General features: G+C 37.5%; 1 pseudogene; it reads left to right on the forward strand.

Moving 5' to 3' along the window:
* Positions 1-902: 902 nt before the first annotated feature.
* On the forward strand, positions 903-6,673 carry LOC113049940 (mevalonate kinase-like; annotated as a pseudogene).
* The last annotated feature ends 4,543 nt before the right edge of the window (positions 6,674-11,216 follow it).

The raw sequence follows: 11,216 nt of genomic DNA on the forward strand, positions 1-11,216 counted from the left end.
TTAACTTGAAATGATCTATCGAAAGCAATTGGGTATGAACTGAGAGAAAAGACTGAAATGGTAGAAGAGAGGTATAGCCTAATAAAACCTATCTTAGAATTTGTAATCTTATATTTTGGCTTGGGTTACTCTGTGTACAAACCAGACGCTTATCAGAGAAACATGTTCCTTCCCCGAGACACAAAGCCTTAAACTGCAATAGGTAATTTTTGTAAATATATATTTTTTATATTTGTAACAGTTATTATGTCCTGACAGTAGAATATGAGACAGATAATCTGTGAAAAAAATCAAGCTCCTCTGGCTCCTCCCAGTGTCCTATTGCCATTTGCAGTTATGGACCGCTCCCGGTAAGAAATCAACCAATCAGAGCTGCGGTCCGTAACTTTGTTTGTGTTCAAAATGTGGAAAAATGTATATAATATCCGAGTACACCATGGATCCATTTTCCAAACCGTGTTTTTAGCTTGTCCTGAATCACTAGGGTGCACCTATAATAAGTGTTTATATTCGGACTATTTTAGATTGCTTCGGGGGTACCGCGGCGGAGTAACCCAGTATCTTTGTGATTCTTCATAGACATAAACAGAGAGAAGTAGTTCCGGCTACAATGTTCTTCCGCAAGACGCAAGCAGTTCTGTTTATTAACCGCTAGAGCGTCAAAAGTTCCCTACCGCAGCTTTGCATAACATTGGGTCTTGTCTCAGCTAGCCAAAATTAGCTTATGATGAAGGCCGTAACTGGTGTTCTGTCACAAGATTAACCAGCTATTAGTATTTGCCTTTACAAATGTGCCAAGCAGTCAAATGATGAAGATTGTAAAACCTGGTGATGCTTTTTTATGTTCATCCATTTCACTCAACAACAGTCCACATACAGCAGATGTAACAAGGTGACACTGACTGAAAAACACTCAGGAAAAAGGTACACAGCTTGCATTGGCTGTGAGTCTGAACCTGCGCACGTTCCTGCGGCTGCAGTCCACATCATCCGGTAAAGTGCACATCAACCTCCCCAATATTGACACATCTCTGTCCTGGGAAATAACTGCAGTCTCTTCTGGAAGGGAGTAAAGGTGAGGAGAGATGGATGTTTGATTTTTATTAAAAAGATAGTTCACCCAAAATTCTGTCAATATTTCAGTCATTATTATTTGGACCTTTCATAAGTTTCTTCATAAGTTTTAATGTTTCTTTGGCTGTTCATGGTTTCAGCAGAGCAAGGCGGCCTGAAGGAACTTGATGCAGATCTTTTGAAGAGACTACATGAATTCACAAAGATTTCAGAGGACTCCACAGACACAAGAAGCATGGCAGTGTTGGCCTTCATCTATATGTACCTGTCGGTTTTTGCAGAGTAAGAACACCATTAAACCCTGTATCATTTTATTAAAGCTGCATATATGCACTTTTTCCTGAGTTGCCCACAGGAGCTGGTTTAGGCTTCAGTGTTGCTTAATGTCTGCCGCTCTGCTGTCTGCTAGAGGAAACATATCATATCCTCTTACACCACAGCCAGGTAACACTTCATTACAATGGATTATGCAGCTTTTATTTAGATAATGTAAGTAAGGACTGTTCCATTTGCTTTTAACTCTTTAAAAGTGATGTACAGTCATTTATTACAGGGAGTGCTCTCCTGAAACAATCTGAAGCCTTTTGGAGTCCAGTCCAGATTGTTAACAATAAGGTTACGCCAGCCTTGAAATTCAGATGATAGATTAAGTAACCAAGGACCAGAGATGAAGTCTTTGTTCTTCGTCTGTCCTATCGAAATTTGAAAATGTGTGGTTCAAAATACACTTTCCAAAAGAAATATAGAAAAAAATGCATAACATTTAGAATTGTTTCGCTGGTCACACTCAAACACATTTAGCTGCAGTGTTTCTGCAGGTGATCAACTTTATTATTTCTTCAGCCTCTTCCTTCATTATTGTATAATAAAAATGAATAAAATAAAAAAACACAAGGATTGGAATAGCTTTTTTTTTTAACCAATTATGATTTTATTTGAACAAAACAAATAAAAACACACATATTTTGAAATATTATTACTTGTATACAGTGGCATGCGAAAGTTTGGGAACTAGCAGAATCTGTGAAAATGTTAATAATTTTCAAAAAATATGAGATCATACTAAATGCATGTTATTTTTTATTTAGTACTGTCCTGAGTAATATATGTCCATAAAAGATGTTTACATTTAGTCCACAAGACAAAAATAAGTCAAAAGTTTGTGAACCCTTGGCTCTTAATACTGCTGTTAGCTAGATGATCCACGACTGTCTTTCTGTTTTGTGATGGTTGTTCATGATTCCCTTCTTTGTTCTGAACAGTTCACTGCTGGCACATTCTGATTGGTGGAATCCCGGTATTATCAGGATGGAAAAGAGCAGAGTCAGGACAGACTTTAAAAGAGTCGCATTTTACACGTTCATGGCATTATTAGTCAAAGCGTTACGTCATAAAGAATGAGATTTAGTTTTACTGTGTCCACCCTCTTTTGGAATTTGCTTTAAAAGAATGGTTAAAAATTCATTATTCTCGCATCACCTTCCTCCTTCCGTGGAACACAAAAGGAGATGATTTAAAGAATATCCAGTTGATGTATTCAGTATGATGGCAGTACACCATGCTTCAGTATAGCACCCAAGAGTGTGAGCAGAAAACTGTTTACAAAATCAAGGCAGATGCTGTGTATTCCTCGTGTGCTTCACACTCCTAACCAGTAGGTGGCCAAAATTCACCATTGTTTTTGTATCCCACTCAAACCAGTTGAGCACAAACCCCCTCTCCGATGATTTCATTGGTCAACTCAATTACATAGTCATCTGTCAGAAGCGTAGACATCATCAGTTCAGTTCAGAACTGAGAAACATCAATATCATGGATGGAAGAATGCAAAAAAAAAAAAAAGTTGAGAGTGCATTGCAGTCAAAAAGCAAGATTTTGAGCAGCAGATGTACGGTGATATCTTGCTTTTCTAAGGCTGACAGTTCTATATGTCTTTTGATGGGACAAGCTTAAGCAGGTAATTTTTCTTGATAAAGTGTTGTTTCCTCACCAGTGTTTGTACAGTATCTGTATTCTGTTCTCATAGTTCTTTGTGCTGTTACTTTGCAGTTTCCCTCCGTGATGAAGCCAGTTCTGGAGTCGGTCAGCGCTGTGTCCTGCGCCTGTGAACAGACTCTCACAGAGATGACCACACATGGACCTTCAGCTGAGCACTACAACGTACTGGAGGTACAATCACACGGCTTGTCCTTCACAGAGAAGGTGACACCTTTAGCAATGTGCAGTAAATGGATGTTATTGAGCATTTGTGTCAGACGTTTGTTTGAAAGTTTTGGCGTAGTGTTGTGTCTAGGACACATTTGAGGATCGTAATGATTTCTGTTTTGAGCAGCTGCTTTTGTGATTTAATACTGTTAAAAAATGTTTGGGGTTGATACAGTTTTTGAATTTTTTTTTTTTTTTTTTTTTTAAGGAATTTCTTAAACTCACCTATGCTATATTTATTTGATTAAATATTTAATAATATTGTGGAATAGCATTGCAATTTAAAATAACTGTTTTGCCTATTTTAATGTCTTTTTGCAAAAATAAATACATTTCAGCAGCGGTCCTTCAGAAACCATTCTATTATGTTGGTTTGATCCTCAAAAAACAATTCTTATTATAATTAATGTTAAACAATTGTTAAATATTTTCGTGGAAACACTGATTATTTGATGAATACAACATTCAAAAGAACTGCATAAAAAAAAAATATATATATATATATGTCTTTTTTTTAAATTTATACTTAGTTTTTTTTGCCATAATTGTATTTTTGTTTATCTTTAAGTGATATTTTCCAGGTGAAATGTAACTAACATTACTGCAAAATCTAGCTTGTGTCATCATTTTAGTTTTTGCATGTAAATGAGGCGGTCAGAACCTTAACTAAAAGACATTTGTCATACAGTCAGACATAAATACTGTATGTCTCTTGCATCTGTGTTATTTAATTGAGATGAATATGAACTATGAGTAAAAAATTTTTTAAAAGAATAATAATTTCTGTAGCAAATGTAGTAAGGCAAATGCATCAACTAATATTAACTAATGAGATCTTATTGTAAAGTTATAGAATAAGTATCCACCTTAATCTTTGTAAAATGTTTCAACTTTATGCATTTTTTGTGTATTTCTTTATTGTATTTAAATGACCAGTTATTTTTGTTGTAAGAAAAAAATTAAGCCTGTTATACTGTATTATGACAACACTGATAATATAATGATAATGACATATACCGTGATAAAAGCATTAGCAATTAATTACAACATGAAAATGTTGGTATCCCTAGTAATTCTGTACAATCTGACTCATATCTCTCATGTTTTGGACAAACACAAAAGGTTTTGTAGAGAGCACTCTGTATCAGGATCAGTTAATTCACTGAATTCCCTCAAAACTTGTTATATTACACAAGAGCAAAGATGCTATTCTGGGGTGAGACATGTGGCCTAGTAGTTTGTGCATTTACTCGTTGATTGTGGTGTCCATGAGGGAGATTCAAGTTTGAATCCATCTCTAACCGTAATTTTCAGAGCAAAGAAATGATCAATAGTTTTATTTAGAGAAGGCCCTGATGGATGGATGGATTATATTGATCTTTTGGAGACGTTTCTCTATGTGTCATTTGTCTTCAGGAGCTGATTGATATAAACCAGCACCATCTGAACGTGATGGTTGTGGGTCAGTGGTCTCTGGACACACTGTGTGGGGTCACTCTGACCGGAGCAGGAGGAGGAGGCTGTGCAATCACTCTCCTACGACCAGGTACCAAACATGAACATTTTTATCTTTATCACAGAGAAATAACCGGTGCTTGACCTCTCAAACATTTTTTTCTGAGTGTTGTGGGCGGTTGCTAGAGCACTGTAATGCATTTGTGTGGACAAATGGAGAACCTTCTATCAATTCTGCTTTATTAGAATTGTATAAGTCGTTGTTGGTTTCGTATGAAATGTCTTCCTGGAGCCCTACCGTGAATATTTTGGAAATATGCTACCTGTGGTTAATCAGTCTGATTGCTGTGAACTGTTTGAAAAGTCTTCATGAGGGTGGCCCCCTGCAGACTGCGTGACTGTTTAGAGGGATTCGTGAGCTGACTCTCACTTCTCACTCTTGACTGACAAAGCTAACAACTTGACACAGCAGCTGTCAGACTGGGCCACACTCTTTGTTTATGCCTGAAGCCACTAACGCATTGAATTTTAATCAGGATCTTAGAACCTTTAAAAACAGCCTCCGTTAAAGAAGACAATGCTGAAGAAGCCGGCCTACGTTTGTGATGCCTAACTACTTGAGTATGTGACACTGTCATTTCTAGGCACAATTATGATTTTTTAAGATGTCCTCTTGCTCGTTTAATTCTCAAACAGAATTAGTCTTAATCCAAGTGTGTCCTCTCGCTCTGGTAAATGAGGTAGTTTACTACACCAACATTATTTAAACCAAAACTGGATTCCTGTCTGTCAAAAAAGACACTGAATTCTTACTTGACACGGCAAGTGGTCTGTTTTTGTATTTTGCATGTAACATTCCACCTAGTTACATCTTCTAAAACTCAAGAGGAACAGTATCAGCCACCTGGTGATGCACGCACACACACACACACACACACACACACACACACACTGATTCTTGGGTTTCATGTTTGAGGGTTTGGCAGATTGTCAGACCACCTGCATATGGTCAGTGCCCCTGACACAAACAAATGTGATCAAGTCGTACAAATTATATTTTCAGCTGAACCGAGTAGTTTCCCAAATTTGTTTCCTGAACAATTTTTCACATGCTCCTGCCGATGAGTTGTGCTGTTTATGCAAGTGACATAAATTCATATCCAATCCAATATAATATAATATATTATAAATAGCTTTCAGAAGTTTAAAGTTAAGTAAAATACAGTTTACAAAACTGATTTCTATTTTAATATATGTTATATGTCATTTTTAGCAGCCAAGCACATGATCTTCCAGAAACATTCTAATATTCTGATTTGATGCTTAAGAAACCGTTCTTACTTTCATTTATAAGAATTGTGCAGCTTAATATTTTTGTAGAAATCGTGATACACATATAAATGCTACATATAAATCTTTTTGGGTCAATTTACTATGACCTTGCTGAATTAAATAAATCATTTATCATTATTTCTTATCTGACAATATTTAGCTGAGATACAACTATTTGAAAATCTGGAATCTGTGGTGCAAAATTTGAGAAAATCGCCTTTTTAAAGTTGTCTGATTGAAGTTCTTAGCAATGCATATTACTAATCAAAAATTCAGTTTTGATATATTTATGGTAGGAAATTTACTAAATGTCTTCATGGAACATGATCTTTACATATTATCCTAATGATTTTTGACCCATACAATGTATTTTTGTCTATTGCTACAAATATACCCCAGTGATTTAAGACTGCTTTTGTGCTACAGGGTCACATATATTATATTATATTTTGTAGATGCAGAAATGACACAAATACACAATTTAGCTTTAACTCCATGGATCACCTGTTTCATTCTGAGTGTAATGGGGATGTTTTTGTCCTTTCTGTTGACAGAAACAGATACTTCTGTGATTCAGAGCACCGTTGAGGAGCTGAAGAACATTTAAAAAATGTTTGTTGTATTACTTATTACTTTCAGTGTGCATGCATTGTAAAGTTTTCTCGGCCACTAGATGGCAGCAGAGTGTAAAACAGATTTAATGCTCTCAAATTTTGACAGTGTTTATTGAATGCAAATAATAGATAATTCAATTAAATATGATACTAACTAAATTAATTGTAATCAGTTTCAGCCTTATCATAAAAAGCTGTCATGCACATCATTATTCTTTACTGGCCCGTCTATGTATTCCCAGCAAATGCAGTATGATCATCTCATTTGCCAAAATGTTTCTCAACAGGGATCACGTTTCCGACCAGAACTAGCACAGCTTGGAGCATTTTGGACTGAGTACAGCCGTTGTATTATTGTCACTAAACCCAAAGTAATTACTTTTCAGTTCATTGCACTTGGTCAGAATATTTTGCACCGGAACGGTTTTGAAGCCAAGGAGGGGATGCTGGGACGCATTTGGCTGTCGACCAGACGCAGTCCAAGTTGATCTGTGAAGCGCGGTGATGAAATAAACGCTCTGCACTCAGAGCGGAGCACATTTCCCCACAGTCCCAGGAGAGGGGTGTAATTTTAGTGGTGTTTTGTGAGGAGCAGATAAAGAGGGCTATCTTCAGCACACAAGACCTGGAGCTAGAGAATAGGAAATGGATTTGCACTGAGATGAATGTGTTCTTGTAAACCGAAGGACAGAGCCCCTTATGTTTGAACAAATAAACTTTGAGAAGACCCAGGGAGGTCAGAGACACCTTTAAAAGGTTTTCCACTTATTTTCTTCTATTTTTAGCGCATTTGTATTGTTTAGGCTATTTATGTTTTGTGCAGAAAAAGTGTTGTTTTTGTCCACGCAGTGAAGCTCATAACCTGACTTTCATTGCACATTTATGTTTTAACATTCACTTCAGGAGCTGAAACATGACTTTTAACGATGAAGCTGTTGTGTGCAGGATGCATGTCAGTTTGATTATTTTTCCTAGTCATTTGTGTTTAAAATAATATTTTTATATATTTTTTCATTAATATTTGTATTCGGCAAGGATGCATTAAATCGATCAAAAGTGAATTTTAACTATTTCAAAATAAATGCTGTTTTTTTTAAAACTTTATATGCATGAAATAATAAAAAATGTATCATAGAAATACTACACAGCTATTTTCAATACTAATAATAAAAAATTATCAGCATATTAACATGATTTCTGAAGAGTCGTATGACACTGAACCTATAACTGATGTAATAGTTCTGTTTTAATTACTGATATTGAGCAAATGAATGCAGCCTTGATAAGACATTTTTTCAAAAACATAAAGTAAATGCATAACAGAAGTGTACTTTCTTTCTTTCTTTCTTTCTTGTGTATAGCTGATCCACACCTTTGTAGTACATTGATGTTTTAAGAAGAAATGACCGCAGCACTCTAAGGAAGTGACCTCAGACCCGAAGTGAGCCGTTGTCTTCTTGTCAATCACAAACTGGCCACATATACCTGTACATACACACTATGAATATTGCTTTTTCTGATGCAATCAGCTCTATAAAGGGTAAAAATGAGTCATCTTCATCTTCAAATCATCTTCCCTTCCCATTTTCCCCTCTCTGCCACATTCACTTTGGCCCGATCCAATTTGGATCTCCTCCTCAGACAGATTGAGGAATCGCTTTTCAATCTCTGATCTGCTGTAATGAAAAGAGAGAGGGGACTGCCTGTGAATGCGGTAACCGGATTAGCGGAGGGAGGAGAGGGCGGCATCGGTCGTTCGAGGGAGAACAGATGAATGAGTAAAGCTGGCTTTAACCAGAAGAGGCCACCGAAATCCCCTTGACCTGCTGCTAGTCATGCGCCTCGTGTTTGTGCTGACAAACAATTTCACAAAAACGGATCCCCCAAATGGTTATCAGCTTTTCCTCCATCCTTCCTTCCATCCATCCCGTTTTCGAACACGAGAGCCCTTAACAATGAGTTAAACACTATTGGCAGTTTTGAAGTCTATCCTACAAACAACTGGCAGAGGATTTTAGAGAGAAAAGGTCAGTTTGTGCAAGGGAGAAAAAAATCTGGAATAATTGATTTCTCTCCTTCCCTCTCTCTGTTGTTTTCATTCATTTCTTTAAATGTCAGAAGGCTTTTGTGCAGACAGGTTGTTTGATTGAATGGGAACCGGCTGGCCAAGGCTGCCTTTGGTGAACCTTGACCCTCCGTGTGGCGTCCTCTGTTCGCATTCTCTGTTGTGTCGAATCCACGTCTTCGGCCCCCTCTGTAATCCCAGCTTGAATTTAATTACCACTGAGCTCTTCAATTTAAACTGCATTGATGAAGAGGAATGAGGAGGAGGAGGGGCGAGCTGTACCTCTCTGTCTCTCCTCCCTGCGAGACACAGATGGTATTTTTTATCAATGTCATTGCAGCTTCTTTCTGTACTGATGAATAGATTCTAAGGATGGCCTGGCATTATTTCAGATAACAGAGGCAGCTATGAAAAGGGGTCAAGGATGGAGAGAAAACGGCAGAGCTATTGAAATATAACAAAACAAGAATTCAGGCATTTTGTCCTTTATTCTGTATGTCTGGCTGACCGAAATGATTCCCCCTTCCATGTGTTTGTTTAACCGAAGTTCAAGAGTGACCGTTCAAGTAATGAGTCAATGTGAGGACATGATGTGTTTTTGTTCCTCTTTTCTCTGGGCATGTGAGCATTGCGTGGTGCTGTTGTGTCTCGTTCTCTGCAGGGATGTGACACTGTGTGTGATGGATATGAACTCTGGGTTTGTCTGTGTGAGACTCTAAACAGACCGCTGGCAGCATGTCCTTTCTGTTCGAGTGTGTGAGGGTCTTCTCCGCAGGCTTTGCCTTTGATAGCACTTTTACAAGGAAAATAATATTCATCACCCCTCTTCATTTTACTGTTCTTTCCCTTTCCTCTTTCCATTAATTTCCTTCTCCTTGTCCCTGTCCTGTCATCTTACCTTTCTTTTCCATTTCTTATTTTCAGCTCTTTTCCTAATTAATTTAATTTTTTTAATAGTTGTTATTTCCTTCTACTTCCATGTTCCCCTTTCTTGTTCATGTTTTGTCCTTTTCTTCTTTCCTTTTCTTTCTCTGATCTTTTGTTTACTTTTCCGTTTTGTTTATTTTCCTGTCCTGTTATTTCCTCCTTCCCCTTCCTGTTTTGTCATTTTTGTTTTTCTTTCACTCCCCTTATTTTCTTTTCTGATCCTTTCTTTTCTTTTAAGCTTTCCTTATCCTGTTCCCATTTTTAATTACCTGTTTCCTCTCTTCCTTTTTCCTGTCTTATTTTCCCCAGTCTTTACCTTTCCTTTTTTATGTTTTTGTCATTTTCTTCTTTCCTTTCCACCTCCTTCCCCTTCTTTTCCTATTTATCTTTCTGTTTTGACACTTTCCTGTCCTTCTTTCCTTTTACTCTTTTTTTCTGCCCTATTATTTCCCCATTTCCTTTTCACAGGTTGTCCTTATTTCTGATTATTTCCTTTTCATTTGTCATTTCTCGTCCTTTTTCTGTTACATTATTCCCTTCCCTTTCCTTTCCTTTCCTTTCCTTTCCTTTCCTTTCCTTTCCTCTGTTCTGTAATTACCCCTTTCCTTTCTATTTTCTCTCCTTTTCCTTTCTATTGCTTTTCTCTATCCTGGCATTTTCCTATTTCCTTTTTCTCTCCTCTCCTCTCTAGTTCATTAGACTTATTGATTTTTAACCCTAGCAACTTTAGCAAAATCGAGGCTGGTGATATTTCACGGGTAAAGCCTGGTGCAATTCCAATTGGTGAGAAGGCTTTCGTCTTGCCCACCGGTGACCTCTCACCTTTCTTCAAGAGATCGTGGCTCTGCAGCTGAGCAGGGCTCTTTTCTCTGCTCCTCTTGAGAAGATGCTGCAAGGGTCAGGGTCAAGGTGGTGTAAAATGAGAGTATGTGTGGGAGTTTGTGAGTCTTTCAGAGTAGAGAAAGGCATTCCCCTTCTGCCTGGCCCTGGTGAGAAGTGAGAGCAGAGGTCAGCTGACCCCATTAAGGCTGTCGGTTGTAGAAGAATCTGGCATAGACCTGCACATGTCGAGAGGATGATGCTCGTGTGTGTGTGTGGGAGAGAGAGAGATGAAGTCCTTGTGTGAGCGCATGAATAAGTGGGATAAATCAGTGAGAACACAAGACTTCAGCATCTTATAGACACTTCAGGTTGTTCACCCAAAAATGAAAATTCTGTCATTAATTATTCACCCATAAGACGTTCCAAACCCATAAGACCTTCGTTTGTATTCAGGATTTAGATATTTTTGATGCATTCCGAGAGCTCTTTGACCCTACATACTATCACGATCAAGGTCCAGAAACGTAGTAAATCAGTAAAATAGTCCATGTTACTGAAGAATTGTTGAACAAAGTTTCTTTTTTTTTTCTTTGCGCACAAAAAGTTTTCTTGTAGCTTTGTAAAGTTACGGTTTGAACTACTTATGTCACATGTTTTATTTTACTGATGTCCGAAGATGAATGGAGGTCTTACAGGTTTGGATCAACTTGATAACAGTAATT

Source organism: Carassius auratus, chromosome 30 (assembly GCF_003368295.1).
Source record: "Carassius auratus strain Wakin chromosome 30, ASM336829v1, whole genome shotgun sequence".
Taxonomy (NCBI): domain Eukaryota; kingdom Metazoa; phylum Chordata; class Actinopteri; order Cypriniformes; family Cyprinidae; genus Carassius; species Carassius auratus.